The sequence below is a fragment of the Nomia melanderi genome, chromosome 4, assembly GCF_051020985.1.
Source record: "Nomia melanderi isolate GNS246 chromosome 4, iyNomMela1, whole genome shotgun sequence".
Classification (NCBI taxonomy): Eukaryota; Metazoa; Arthropoda; class Insecta; order Hymenoptera; family Halictidae; genus Nomia; species Nomia melanderi.
This window is the reverse complement of record NC_135002.1, coordinates 10,064,759-10,080,627: the sequence shown is the minus strand read 5'-3', so window position 1 is coordinate 10,080,627 and position 15,869 is coordinate 10,064,759. Positions and strand designations below refer to the sequence as shown.

The 15,869-nt window shown below is 43.0% G+C and overlaps 1 protein-coding gene across 1 annotated transcript in view; it reads right to left on the bottom strand.

Moving 5' to 3' along the window:
• E75 (ecdysone-induced protein 75) overlaps positions 1 to 15,869 on the bottom strand; it is a 95,743-nt gene that overhangs the window by 22,462 nt on the left and 57,412 nt on the right. The window lies entirely within an intron of this gene.

The following is a 15,869-nucleotide window of genomic DNA, read 5'->3' as shown; positions in this document are numbered from 1 at the left end:
TGCTGGCTGGTTGTGCTGGTGCTGCTGCTGTTGCTCGCTGTTGCCGCCGCCGCGGATGGAAGAGGCAGAAGAGAGAGTGAAAGTAAGTGTTCGCTCGAGGGAGGTTCGCGTTGGTCTGACTGGAGTTCGGCGCTGCCGAGTGTTGGTTACCTGGGGGCCGTGCAGCCCTTACTCGGCACCGAACGCGGCCCGGTGGAGGGGAGGGATTGATGTTGGCTTGCCTGGCTCGCCAGGCCACCTCGACCATCTACAATGTCTACGCCCTGGCTACCTAGTATGTAGTAGAGGACACACAGTGCACCGGTGTGCTCTCACAAGAGCCCCCCGAGAGAGTTCATCGTATTTTCAATGCTGGAGGTCACTGACAACCGGCTGCGGGCCCGGGCACTGGCGTACGCGGGCCCGGCCAATCACGAGCCGGCTCGCTGGGCCGCGTGCCGCTCCGATTGGTCGTCCCGTACCCCCACCAACGACGTCGGACCTCTACCGGCCGGCTCTCCTTCCTCCCGTCGGAGGAAGTTCATCGGCCGAAACCTTGACTGAATTACCCCGCAGCAGCGGCCAAGGCCATGCGCCCTCTCGCTCGAGCCAACCGCGAGATCGTAGCTTGTCGTTTCGCCTTCTGCCTCTGTCTCGCTCGTACTCCTTTCTTTCTTTCCTTCCTTCCTTCTATCCTTCTTTCTTTCTTTCTTTCCTTCTTTCTCTTTTTCTTTCTCTCTTTCTCTTTCCTTCTCCCCATCTCTCTCCCTCTCTCCCTCTCTCCCTCTCTCTCTCTGTCGCTGTACGCGGCTTTTCGTCTGCGTTTCTCTCATGCCTTCCTGGTCTCTTTCTAACCTTGCCGGCTTCCTCTCGGCCTCTCTTCTGCGGCGCTCTTCTTCTGTCTTTGTCCTGGCGGACCAATTCTACGCTGCCTAACTCTGTCCCGTGCCGCTGAATTCCCCTTGTGATCTTCTTTTCTTTTCTTTTTGTTTCTTTCTTTATTTCATTGCTTCTGTTCTGTTTTTTTTTTATAGCTATTAGTTTCGTCCGTTTCTTTAATCGACTTCGATTTCAGGAGTTTTCTGGTACTCGTGGCATGATGCAGTTTCGCGCACTCGTCGCAGGATTCCTCCTTTGTTCGTGGAAATTGCTCTTGATGCTCGACGGACGCAGCGTTCGGCGGTGAATTGATTTTATTCTGTAGGTGATCGTCGTGTTGTTTCGCGTGCACTCGTGCGTGTGTATGGGTAGATCATATGTGCAATCTTTTTGCATGTGCATTTTTGCTTGAGGTTACTCCTTTCGTTGAACTCGGAGCTAGCGTCCTTGTTTCGTAGAATGTCCTGTGTATTTTATTTGAAACGCGTTGAATAGGCTCGGATTTCAAGGTTTCGTGCACCGTCGGTCGAGTTAGAACGGCTTTAATTTCCCTGTTAATCTGAAGTGAACCAATTTATGTTACGTCCCGTAGAAATGTATATACTAATTAATTAAGTTATATTTGTTTCACAAACTTGACTTCTTCGTAAGAAATAGTGTTCAAATGATGAAACGTTGCGTACGACAGTTATACACGAGCAATAAAAGATTATTAACAATTTTACTGATATCTGATCACATATACATTTAATAATTTCTTTAATTTTCTACTTTACTCTCTTCTCATAAAAATAATATTCTCTCATAATCCTTTTCAATAAAATTCCAATATAAAAATCGTACAATTTTGTATTATTAAAAAAAATTACATTGTTATCATTATATTTTTTAATAATTATACATTATCCTATATAAACGATTGTTATAAATGTGGACGTCTTTGAATATAGGATAAATTGCAAAATCGCTGTTGTCCGAATAATCGCGAGCGGCGCGGTGAATCGATTCGAGGCGCGCCGGTTCATTTCCCTTTCGCGGGGCAGTGCGGTAACACGAAATCTGGAGGTACCGAAACTGCACCGAGGAGCCGAGTGTCCAGAGCACCGATTCGAAGGACGATAGGCACGTGCGCGGTGCCCGGTAAAAAACGTGATGGCGGTTCGATGAACTTGCTGGCGCGGCTGGTTTCGTTTCACGATCGCGCGAAACTATCTCGAGATTTCGTCGATCGTGTTTGCCGTTCGGCTTAGCGTCCTCGTGACTGGGACGAGGCCTGCGGAATTTTTACGGTTGCAGGCGGATCGATTTACCGCTGATCAAGCGACTTGCGGTCCGATATCCTCGTCGTCTCGCTGAACAAAACGTTCGAAACGTTGAGCCCGCTCAAGTTGAAACTTCACACCACTCCAAAAAACGTTTAAAATCGATTTTTTCAAATATCATCACAAGCCAACGTCAGAGCGACACCACGAAAGAAGATAAAATGCAATGATACCAAAATATGAAGATCCGACGAAGTTACAAAATTTAGATCAAACCTGTTAACCAATTTCGCAATGCGAATGTAGAACGACTGTTTCTAAGGAGAACGCGCATTCTTTTTTGAAAAACGGACAGGCATAACTGTCTTTGTTAACGACGCATGTAACATTTCAGAAAGAAAATGCCGCTAAAGCTAAGGCTGGTCATTCGAGTGCTCGTTGATCGTGAATTAATGTGACAGTGAAGTAAGTAAAACGTGTTAAGCTGCGAAGAAAGAATAGCGTTCGAGGAATGCGCTCGTTTTCCGAGGAACGAACGTGTCCGCTTAAGGTCCAATCAAATCGTATGAGATCAATAATGTCGCGATTAATCGTGCGTCGCGAGCTTCCGCAATTTGTGCGCTTTGATTCGCTGGCTGCCTTCGGTGGTCCATTATTAGGCTTCCTACGCGGTCAGCTGTCGCAGCCACCTGTCGGATGACGGCCACCCACGCCTTTTATAATACACTTAGCACGCAGAACTTTCCTTTCCCGCGTCAACGAGGACATCGCCGAGGCGGCGAGGTGTTAGCCGTCTCGCGGCTTAACCGCGGGGCTTGACTGGGGCAAGGTGACGCCTTAGGACGGCTGGCTGCGGAGCCTTGGCCCGATGGTTATTATCACCGCGCACCGCACCCCATCATAATTATTCGTGCAACAGGAATTCTCCTTTTATTTTGCATCACGCTTTCTGAACGAGTATAAATGTCCCATGCCGAAGTGGTAAATCACTTTTTATTATAATAATTCTACGAGTAAAGAAGCTTCGAGCTGACTTCGCGAAAAACCATTAGTTTAAAGGATGTTTCGGTAGCTTCTGACACAAATAACTACCGCTACTTTATTACACTGAACAAAATAGCTTTATCGATTGACTCAAATATAGAAAAAGAGTTTAATCACAGTATCAAAATAAAATCACGATGATAGATTAAAATTCCCTGAACGATCTTTTCAATATTTCCCAATCAATTTCAAATTTAGACCAAAAGTGCACTGACAGAAATGGTTAAAAAATCACAATCCAGTTTCCTTGGATTCGATTTCGCTTGTCAATGGAAAGGTGAAGGGGGCGAGCGTCTTCCGCAGGAACCGGAAGTATCTCCTATTGTGAGACAAAGTTCGGAAACTCGATATTTCGCTGAAAAACCTCTGCAGAGGAAGCGTTGCATGCGACTGAAGGGGGGGGGGGGGGGGGATGGCGAGGCGAGGAACGAAAGGGTCGGCCACAATAAAGTGGAAACCCAAACACGAAGCCCCTTCAACCCTTGCAAGCCGGCCAACCCTTTCGACCATGGGACAGGGCTGCTGGCCTCTCCCCGTCCTCGTAAAAGTCTCCACTTCTCCTCTCCCCATCCTCATCTTCTTTTCGTCTTTCTTTCTTTCCCTTTTTTCATCTCTCTGTTTCGCCTGTATAGTCGGGGGCATAGTTGTCGTTTATTGCTGCTTCATAAACGCATAAACGTAAACTTTCACCGGCGGTGTGTGAGTGCACACGAAGAGAGGCACGGTCCTAAGGCGGCTTAACGGTTGGCCGCGCTACGCGAGAGGTGTCACGAGACCAGCCTGGAAGTTAACGTCCGCCATCATCTATGCAATAATTTATTTTCATGATTTTATGGCACTGCTATTACGAGCACTGACCCTGTCCCTCGCCTCCGGCGTGCCCGACCTTCTTCTTCCGAGCCAGCCTGATTGCTTTTTACACTCTGTCCTCGGCTCTCCCGTTTATTCCTTTGTCCTCGTTCAGCGCGGTGGACTGCTTTCAATTAGAATACGCCGCGGCCCGAGGACTCAGTTCAGCTCGGTAGCTTCTTTCCCGCTGATCCCCGCGATCGATCGTGCGACCACTTTTCATTCGATCAGGAGTTTTTCCATCGTGTCGCAGCTGGAACCTTAAATCGCGGCGCGATCGATTCGAGAACGGGCCGAGGAATCTCCGTTGCGAAACGTAATATAGTTATTTTACTTCATAATAGTGTATAATAAGATATTCTCAATATTTTGGAATATCTTTAAAGCGCGTCATTCATGAAAAATTTGAAATGTCTTGTTAATTGTTTTATTTTCTTGTTATTATAGCTTGATACATCTATCTAGAATAAGATGCAAGAGATATAAGAAAAAAGACACTTAATTTGAATTTATTTTTCTGTATTATCGGCCTCTTTCTTTTGATGTTATTTTATGAATATTTCTCTCAGAAGATAACGCCCTTAAAATCTTGAATTTCATTTCTCCCTAATATCAAATTTGTTTATTATTATTAAATTGTATAAGAATTAGTATTAAGATAAACTGATTCTTGTTTCTTCTAAGTATTGCCGAAGGTTCGTTCTCTTAAAAAGAATGTTCGAAACGATCAGTGGAACAGAAAGAAAGTCCTATTACATAAAATTCCGGTGGCACGGGGTAACGCGAGTCGAACAAACGCGAATCGGCGAACGATCGCTGTTCGCCCGCGAAGTTGGACAGACCTCGAACATAATGGCCGGCGACGACGGAGGTCAGACGGACTCGTTTCCTTGAAATCGGCTAGCGACCTGCAGCGATACGCATTTATATGCAACGAATACACCATGGCCCTCGCGTGGCATCTATTTTTAATCGAGTAGTGTAAAGCGATCGCACGTGTCGGCATTATTGGACTCCGGTGAAGAGTAATCGGTGAAAACGTGACTGAGAGATCTAAACTAAGCGAATGGAATTGAATTAAACTAGGGTAAAACATGGCAGAATGATATCCACTGGAATCGAAAATCTACATTTTCTATCGTGCAAAATGACATTTTGTAAAACTACGATTACGACATTCTTCATGGAAATGTAAGCAACGGGAAACAAAGATTTCGAAAAACATTGAATGATAATCAATTAATTATATAATAAAAAATTATTATATAATATAAATGTTTATATAAAAATAGACTATGACATTATATATAAGTTATATAAATAATATACGAACTAATAAGAGATCGACTGAATTAAACGAGAAAAAGTTTTTCACCATAAAATGACCGAAACATTAACTTCGCTTGTTAAGTATGACGTTAATTCGATGTTCATTTGGTCGATACTTAAGGAAACACGATAAGTAACATGCACACACGAATCTTACTTAATTGTAGCAACGATATTTAAATAGCTCTACCCTGCAAATAAATAAACAAAGAAATAATTTGCTCGCGAACTCCACGAGAATCTTCTCAACTGATCAGTTACATATTTCCTCCGTTTTGCTCGAAGCGAACTCACACTCCGCTTAGAATCCCGAGCTAATTATCTGGACTAATTATAAAATTATATCTGTCGTAATTACTCGAGCCATGTAACGAAATTAATTACTGAAACAGGTACACTGATTACACACTGGACTACGGATTCTTATGCAAACATGATGCTTCTAAGAACTGATTTGCGAAAACGGAGATCGCGCAGGAAATTTTCTTTCTTGTATTATAAAGGCCACTTTTAATGTTAAATTCGACTGTCGAATTGACAATGATATATTTTCATTTTATCGTTGCTCGAGAACCGTTCGAAAGTGTAATGAGATTTCCAGTTTATCGAGTGAAATCGAATGAAACTTCGCTGCGAATGGATCCGAAGAGTTTGATTACGTCCGATCGATTGAATCACGGCCGTTCAAGGAATTCCCGCGACGGGTTCAAGAATAAGGACATCCCGGTGAATCGACTGCGTGCCGCATCAATGTGATCTATCGCGGCTACAGAGAAATTTATACGATCGCCTATCCTCTGGTTGGTCGACGACCCCTCGCGTTTAACATTGTTTAGCGGCTTCGGCACATTATAAAAACGTTTCACAATCTATTCACGTGTATGAAAACCTTGAAATGTTTTAACTTATGCTATTTATTTAACTTAATTTATATTTAAAACCTTATAAATGTTTTAAATTCAATTCTTTAATTCTTTTTAATTAAATGACACGATCGGTAATTGTAATAGGTTAATAATTATTATTTTTAAATTATAAATGAACTATTTAAAAATTATAAATATTTGAATGATTTTAACATTTTTTTAACTCGCGTTTCCCTTCTACCGAGAATTGTTCCATTTCGTCGCATTGGATTCGTTAGAATTAACATTAATTCGTGTTAATCGATTTTTTCGACAATTCTAATTTTTACTTTGCAAAAAAAAATATTTAATGTAATACATGTAACTTCTTCGAAACATTGAAATTCTTTTACAATGGACATAAATCAGTCAGTTTGAAACATCTTCAATGATACCTGAGAAAGAAATAAATATTCATGCGAGGTCACCGGAAGCCAATTAAATGGTACACCGTACCGGATGACATGATTCTCGCAAAAAATCAAAATGACATATTCTTATCTCTCTTATATGATAATTTCCTTACTCGAAAATGACCAACGTGAGCAACCAGCCAACCACCCCAAAAATTGTTCCAACCAGAAGACTAAAAACAATAGAAACAAACAGTAACAAAGGAATATTCACAAATTTCTCGCAGAGTCGTACAGAATATCCAACGAAAAAAATGGAAAAAATTTTTAACTAATTCTCCAGTCTCGCAGCGAACATTTCGAACAAAATTGAAAAAATATAAATATCACGTAACCCTTTCCAGTTTTAATTACACATAATTTCTCTTATAGCTTTCGATGCTTTGTAATAAGCGTACATACAGAACGAACAAGTAATTCTTTCTTCCAGTGAAAATTCTAAACATTAAAACAGTTTTGATCGTCGTGACTGCAAAAGAAATCAATGGGCAAGGGGTTAAACAAGTTTCGAAAAGGAAGAGTGGAGAAATTGTTTGCACGTGAACGGGTTGACGCGTCCGTGGATCAACAGAGAAAACCCGAGAACAATTAGACCTTTTTTTCCGTCTGGAATCGCATGGCGCAGCCAGCGGCGCGTGTACCCAGCGCGCCAGAGATAAAAATGTAACGAGGTGGAGGCATAATTAGAAGCTATTTTCACGCGGCAATGGAGGCTTCATTGTCTACCTTGCCGGTGTCCTTGGCACTGAACGTCCGGTCGCCGACCGGCGCTTTACCTTCGTCGGCAGCTTCCTAGATCGTTGACAGCCTGGCAAGCGGCTCGGCGTGTGTCCGTGGCGTTCCGTCATATTTGTTGACCTTGTCAACAATTTATCGAACTTCCCTTTTTCGGATGAACACGCGCCGATTGCCACCTTGAACGTCCGTTCGTTCGGAAAAAGCGATTCCGCTTGCCGGCTGATTTTGGACCTTGCCGATGATCGAGGGAATTCTCGAGGCTCCGTTCGAATCTCGGACGAAAGGGGAATGCTCTTAACAAGTTTCCTGGCATGGTGTACACCGATCACCGGCGCTTCCGAATTATTCGAAAATAATCATAGTAAAGGGATTGATGTCGAATAAAAATGTTGAATAAAAATATCTAGAAACATAAGTAACTAGATGATAGTTTAATTGGTATAGAATAAAAATATATAGAAATATGAATATCTAGGTAGTAGTATGATTGATGTCAGATAAGAATATCTAGAACGGTAAGTAATTAGATAATAGTGTAACATTAGAACTGTGATACGAAATCATTAATACTTATTTCCGTAAATCTAGTATTAATAGATTTTCTATTATTAATATAGTGTTAATATTATCGGAAATAATTTAAAAAATTGTTGTTCTTCTTTATTACCTCTTTTATCTATTAAACGGTATTAGTGCTTCGTGCTTTTAAGTCCTTGAATGTTCACAAAGGTCAACGAGATCTGACAAATGTTCTCGCTGTCAACGTAACCCCTGGTAACGTAACTCGCATGCCTAATAAATTACCTACAGACCCGAATCACTCGGGACCCTTCAAGGTCCGACGAAAAGGGGGCTGGAAGTCAAAGGGTTGACCTTGTGGCGTATCCCTTTAAATTACTAGGTTTAAATCCAGAACGTCAACATCATCGAGTAAGGACCTGCAGCGTAAGGGTAGCAATTGTTTACACATTAAAATAAACAAAATAAAAATATAAGTAAAAGAATAAATACAAATCGAAGTACTTAAATTTGTTCCTTCCTGTGTCCTTTCTGTCGTAACAATGGAAATAAAAATTCACATAAAGTTTCCCAGACTGCTGACGAAAGGATACCGAAGAAAAAACAAATTCTACTAAAGTATACATTTCAAACTCCACTAAAAATACATATTGCATTAAAATATACGACAATACCAAAATAAATGCCCCGATTTTAATGAAATACCAATAAAATCCTCCTGCCAAAGATTGAAAAGACACGAATCGTCGAGACCTCCGATAGGAACCGTCACCGATCGACCGATCTGTTAATTCCGTGTGTCGCGGCCCGATGGGCACTTACGGGCGGTTGTGGCGGAGGATGGTCCGTGCGATCCCCTTAGCGGGCCTCTATTGTCCTGGGGCCCGTTCTTTCGTGAGAAAGAATGAAGAAAAGATTGCATATCGCGATAATATGGTGGTAATCTCGGGAAGGTGCACGAGGCGTGCAGAAAAGAGAACGGTGCCCGCTCGATGTTCCTTGCGGTTTGCCAGCGCACCCGCTGCGCGTTGCTGCTACCACCACCGGCAACTGTTGCTGGTATTGCTGGTGCTGGTGCTGCTGTAAGTTGGTGCTGCTGCTGCTGCTGCAAGTTCAGTGACATCAACGCACGCATGTGCGTGACGCGACGTGCGCACCGTTATGCCCATAGCCTGCCCTATAGCGCCCACTGCGGAAGTATAACCATATACTTGTCGGCACGCCGTGCGCGCGACGATCGAACACCGATTTAACATTGCGATTAATCACTCGACGCGCCGTTTTCCCTCCTATTCGGATCGGTTTCTTCGATCCCGCGTAAAACCGCCGCCGGTGATCGTTTCCGAAAGGAATTTCCTTTGGGCTCTGCAGCCTGAACATTACGTTCAGAGACGGAGACTTGTTGGAACGAACGATTCCGTTGATTCTGTATGTCGTATATTTTTGAATTATGTATTATCATTTTTGCTAAGAATTTATAGAATTGTGGAGTTTGTTATAAATGGCTAAGTTATGAATATATATATATATATATATATAGGCAGTCAACCGATTAATAAAGTATATAATTACGTTACATACCCAATTTTGTCGATTCATTAGTAAAGAGTACAGATCCGACAAAAAGGAATTGTAGAATGCAACAGTATTTCAAATTCTGCTAACCATTTAGCAGTCGTATGTCTAAAAGTAAGTTATAATTTGATATAAGTGGGTCTCCTTATCAGCAGAATGGCAAGTCTCGCGTGACCCAGCGGTTTTTTACCGGTCACAGCGTAAGCGGAAAAATCGAACGGAAGAGCAGGAAGAATAGAAAAAGGAATGGCCGAGGGGAAGGAAGGAAAGCGGAAGGTTTCAGTGAGCGTGTAGGAGAGGCAGCTGCGTCGCGACGTGGCTCGGACACCCGTTGCAAGCGCATCAGGATGCGCCTTGCGCTCCGCGGGCGTAATTCTTTTCATGCGACGCGTGTCCCTGATCATATCTCGTCCGAGAACCACACTGGCCCGGGATCTGTGTCAACGTCGCTGAACGGGTTCGGTAAGCTCGGTCCGCTCCGTTCCGGCCGCCGAATTAAATCATCGGCCACTCCGAAATCGAGAGCTGACCACCTCGCTTTCGAACCACCGGCGATCTTCGGTTCTACCTTGTTGCTGAACAATTTTCCTGTTAACGCATTACCCGGCACATCATTATTGCGTGAATTATATGAGCCTAAATATAAAAAATAACTTTTTAAATATCTTTAATTATTTCAAATTAAATATATTTGCTTAAATATTCATAAATATTTCAAATTAAATATTTCCTCTTAAAGAATGTACTCCTGTGGTCAAATTATAATATATCGATAATATCGCGTTCCCTTATTCGCTAAGGCAAGATGCAAACGTGACTTTTCTTCTGATAGTATAAAACTCGATTCAATAAAGAAGGTATCGTATGGCGGAAGTTCGAGGCACAAAAATTGTATGATATTGTTGAATTTCGTGATTTTGAATCGAATTCTGTAATGAAACGAATTTATAGGAGATCATATTTAAAAAGTACAATCTGTTAAAAGCGTCGAACGATTTCATAACGTAGCGTTCGCGCCAATGAAAATCGGCGAAGTGGTGTCAGACGCGGCGAAAGAAAAATGGAAAAAGTAATTTCTCTGGTGGCGCCTCTGTTTGCAGGTCGGCTGATGGACGACTTGCGCCGCGACCTGCAAACGCGAGGCAAGGAGGCCGTTCGATCACCTTGTTGCACGCGTGCACACGCCTGCATCTGTTACCCGACTAGTTTCTCCATTACAGTTTCATTTGATAATACATAGTCATGTGAACGGGCTCTCCGCCGTGAAACTGGCCGCAACTGAAATGGAACGGCCACGGTCGCTGCTCCAAATTTCGCGGAACGGCCGAACTTTCCGTAACGATTATTTCCGTCTAGTAAATATGACTTTTCCGCGACTACGATGTTTCTTGAATAAATCACTGTTGCTTGAATTTCGAAATTGTAAATTCATTGGGGTCATTAACAAACGATTCAACGTTTCCTTATTACCAATGAAATTGAAGAATATTGCTGAACCTATATAACATCCTCTTTTCTGTTCATCTCTCTTCACGATAAAAAATAAAGTCAAATATAATATAAAAATGTTGCTTAAACCGAGTACTTATTCCTTCTCACCCAGTTGAAACTCAATTCTTACGTATTCCATAGAAAAGTGTAAGATGCAACTGAAATATGAAGATCGATTTTCTAAATTAGCGCATTAATTAAATTAAATATTTCCTGAATATCTCAACGAAAGCGTTAACGTTGGAATGCAATCGAGGTACCTGACTGTAAAAACTGCTTAACGTTGCAAAAGGGGATTACGGGAAAAGAAGAAAGAAAGAATGATAAAAAACGAAAAAAATACGAAGAAAGAAGATGAAGACGAAGATGAAGAGAAGCAGCGTGTGCCACTATCCGCGGCCCCGAACTGGCCTGCTCCGTATCGCCGCGCCGCTTCTGGCCGATTACAGCCGAGCATGCTTCATTCCACCTCCTCTCTCACGGACGTCCGCGGTAAACCGCTTTTTCCTCCGTCGATTAATCGCGAAAAACGAAGAGAAACAAGAAGGCAGGCCGGCCAGCCGGCGACTATGCCACCCCTTCCCGCCGCGCCACTTGTTGAATCACGAGAAATTGACCGGATCAGGTTTTCGGAGCCAATCATATCCTACTTTTCGTGAATTTTACCGAAAACGAGCGGCGGAAAGTGAAAATCGGGAACGCGCGGTCGTTTGGCCGGCAGTTACGAACGCGTGAAATCCAGCACGTCGTTCGTGAATATGTCGATAAGTTATATTATTTCTACAACATTATTTTCCTATTACAATATATCTATTACATAATCATACGTGTCAAAGTATAATTCAACGTAATCAGTCACAGAAATACAAAAGAAAAACTTTCACCTAACATTTTCAGTCAATTTCTAATTTGCAAAACGAAAACACCAACGCCAAACAAATATCTTTCAACGTGGAAGTCTTCGATGTCTTCAACGTTCCACAATTTCTTCCCAAAACAGTTCGATTCTTCGGAAACGGGCCGTCGGCTCTTTAAAAGTGAACAGTAACCATCAGCAATCAGCGTCGCTGAAGAATCTCCATCTTTATTGTCCCCGAAGTAAGTCCCGTAAGAAAATCGGTGACCCGCAGTGAAAATTCGTCCGTCTGCAGGTAAGTACCTGCGTCGGGCCGAGCAGTAATGCGATTAGGGGACGTTGTTTGTCGCCGACCGACGTGATTAGCTGGCGTCTGTTTGCCGTCCACGGAAGGATTATCCAAAACAAACGGGCAGGCCCGCAGGGAGAAGAAAAGAGAATCGGCTCGATTGAGATCGAAGATACCGGAAAAGGGTACCGGGCCCCGGCATTGTTGCTAGCCGTGGTCCACGGAGATTTCAACGTAATTGGGAGACAATGCGCGGCTCGTTACATTGCGGGAATCCTCGTGGGCGTGGCGGCCGCCGGGAAAGGGTTAAGAAGTCAATCGGTCACGGAAGACACGCTCGTAAATTTGTTCCTCACCGGGCTGCGCTTGACATTTCACGCTAGTCAACCGCTGCCGCGCCCCGATCCTTCTCGAAACTCGGCGCTGCGTCCGAGACTGGTCTCGGGCGCATGAGGGTGGCAACTATGAATTATTCAGCGTGGATAATTGAGGACCGCTCGCTACTGTTTTTATTGATTCTGCCGAGAGAGGGTGTGTTTACTACCTGACCTGCGAAATATTCTATTAACAGTTTGACGAGTTGCCCACTCCGTTTCTGAATCCACCGTGACGGACGGCGCGGTCAAGTTTGTTTAAGCATTACTGTTAACTTGCAATATGTTGCTGATCCTTGGAGTTTCGGCTTAATTTAGGAGGAATTCGATGATCATCGGGTGTATTGGTCTGGATCGATGGTTGAGTTAGTAAATCTCGTGATTCTTAAAAGTCTTTACCTTTTTATTGAACTTGTTGAATTGTATTGCGTTATTATAGCATATTTGGCATGTTTTAATGCATTGGAAATTACACTGTACAGGGTTATTTTGTTGAGTGCTATTAATTAGGAAATATTAACGAATCGCTTTTACTCTGTAACGAAATCTTTGTTTCAACAGGGACGATAAACGTCGAATCGAAGAATCAAGATTCTGTTAATTTGAAGAAAATTGCTGTTAACGCTTCAACGATGACCCAACCGTATTATGTAAAAGGCACTAAATGATTCGGATCGAAGGATCCACGGAGTGGGGCCCGTGAAATCGAGCGTAGCTCCAAACGATTCATCACGTACCGCCTAAACGGCCTTAGAGACGGTCGTTGCCGAAAGACAAGGTCAGCCGCGACTTCCGCGTGTGTTCGTCCCTCGCTTGATTGCTCAACTATTCCAGACCATCATCCAATGATTAATGGTTATAGGTGAATCGCTTTGCTGTACGCGTTCATTAGAATTTTCTCCTGATGAATGAATTATTCTGTTTATTTTAAATATCAAGGAAAACGAGTAATTCCCACCTAGACGGTCACGCTGGCCACTACGTGGAGGTTACTTTCAATCTTCACGCGTTAATCATACCAACCATTAATCTTGGATTTGTTGAATTCGTAGGAAAGTGAACGTCTCGTAATCGCTCAATATACAAATATAAATGTAGCTCTCTCGAATTGAAAATTGTTCCCCAATATTCAAGACTTCGGTGTATAATTCAGTTTTCCGTGAAAATATTTTAGAAATTTAAAAAATTTTCATATGTAAAGGGTTAACCCCATGTCCCATGATTTCCTCCAGAACTGCACCAGATAAAGCTACTTTATCATGAATAATTCGGTAGAAAAAGCAAAACAAAAGAATTCGATGCTTATTCCGTATCTACGTTTACTCTTAAGGTTAAAGATTGATAATAGACAACTAATATTCCATTCGCACGAAAAATAAATAAATAACATTTAGATTCGTCGAATTTAGTTGCAAATTTTCATCGCTAGTCTGACTCGATATTACAGGAGAAGGGATTAATTCTTGTTGAAGTGATCATCTCGGCCTGCCGCCCGCGCAGCCGCGTAATTCTCGCGCCGTTCGCCGTGTGCATAGAAAAATCCCTAATTGAATACAGTTTGAAGAGCACTGACAGCAGTCGGCAGGCCGATTTCCGCGTTGCTTTGATCCGATCCCGTGAACGTATACTCCTTCCGCGACGGCGCGGCAGCTCGGTCGCGAGGAGGGGTATCATCGGTGGGCCAGGGGCGGTGAGACGCCGCAGGGGAGGGAGAAAGAGGGGAAGGAAGAAGAGAGGAAGAAGAGAGGCGATCTCCTCTGACGGTCATCGATCCCAGAACCGCGAGAAACCCTGAACGAGGCTCGGTCCTTGAGCCGAAGCCGGAGACAATGAACGCCGACCGAGTCGCCGTCCTCGGAGCGTTGACCCAGAGAACGAGTCCGCGAACGATTAACGAAGCCTTTGCATAACCGGCCTCCGGCCGATCGATCTTCGATCCCCGGGAATCGTCTTTCGCCCCGCTCGTTCGCCCGAGGCGCCCAACTTATCGCGACGCGACACGTCACAGCGATCTCCTTTTGATTCGAGCCGAAAATTTCAGGTTTCTTTGATCGAGTTGGTAAAGAGGATTGTCTTCAGGACGAGTTGTTTTTTGATGTTGAGATTCGACTGTGAGAAAATTCGAAGAATGTTTGTTGCAGTTGGAAATGCTCGTGGAACATTTACCTTCCAGACTTTTGTAACGTTGTTTCGGAACTAAGTATTTTTTTAACATTTCACCGCGTTTTTGAAAATGTTCTGGGGACGGCGTTAATTGGTAAAATAATTCTGTATTTTCTTTTAGAAGTGAGTTTCTACAAATTTACATCCGTGGAATCGAGAAAACTGCAAGACATAGATGTGATCGTTGCATACGAGCAGAATAAATTTCGCGAGATCTACAATAGTCACCGACACGTTTCCGGCCCTCAATCTTTTTCCCCCAAAAAATGCTATAGAAATCCCGAGCGAGAAACTAGTACACCGAAAAACTGCATCTCACGCGAGATGCATAATCTCCACCGTGCAGCCCCTCGGATGCGTCGAGGACCGAAACCCAAGCGGACTGCACAGATCCTCCCCACCCTCGAAACCAGGTTTGCAAGACGATCCCTAAAAAAGCGGTGCAGAGCTACCTAAAAGCCACCCCGGGAGACAGAGAAGGGTGAGTCGACTGGCCGAGATCAGCTTGGGGGACTTAGGTAGGTCCTCCGGCTCGCGAGCCGCTCAAGAGGACAGCTGGAGGTGTACGACCGGTGAGTAGGGTAAGGTCATTCACGGGTGCATCGCGATACGGTGACCAAATCGAAATAGGTACGACTAACGCCTTCGACACGCTATATTATTAATATATAAAAAATTCATTCCATTATTTCGTTTAAGCTGTGTATATATATATATTTAATTACTATTATCAATCTATAAAAGATTCGTTTCACTATTTCACTTTAGTTACATACATACTTAGTATTAACCCTTTTTTCACTAAAAATATTCCTTGCTATAATTTTTTTATTAACACTCGTAATATTTATTTAAATCGTCGAACCCCCAATATTACGCTTCCCGATGTATTCCTTTATTCTGTTAAGCTAGATGTTTCCCCAACTAAAAGTTTACCGGTGTTCAATATCGCAGCAAATTAACGTAACAAATTAAAATAGAAATTCAATGCTAAATTCTACACAGTTATAGATAAGTTATTACAAAGCTACTCTCCAATTTACTATACGCATTTCAAGCAGCAACTGGCTAAACCTAAATCCCACTAACCCCCAAGCGCATACACAATCATCCACGCGAACGAAATCAAACTCTCGACAATTCGAAATCCTAAATCCAATAGCAAACAATTTCCATTCCCCGTTTTGAAATTCAAAATCACAAG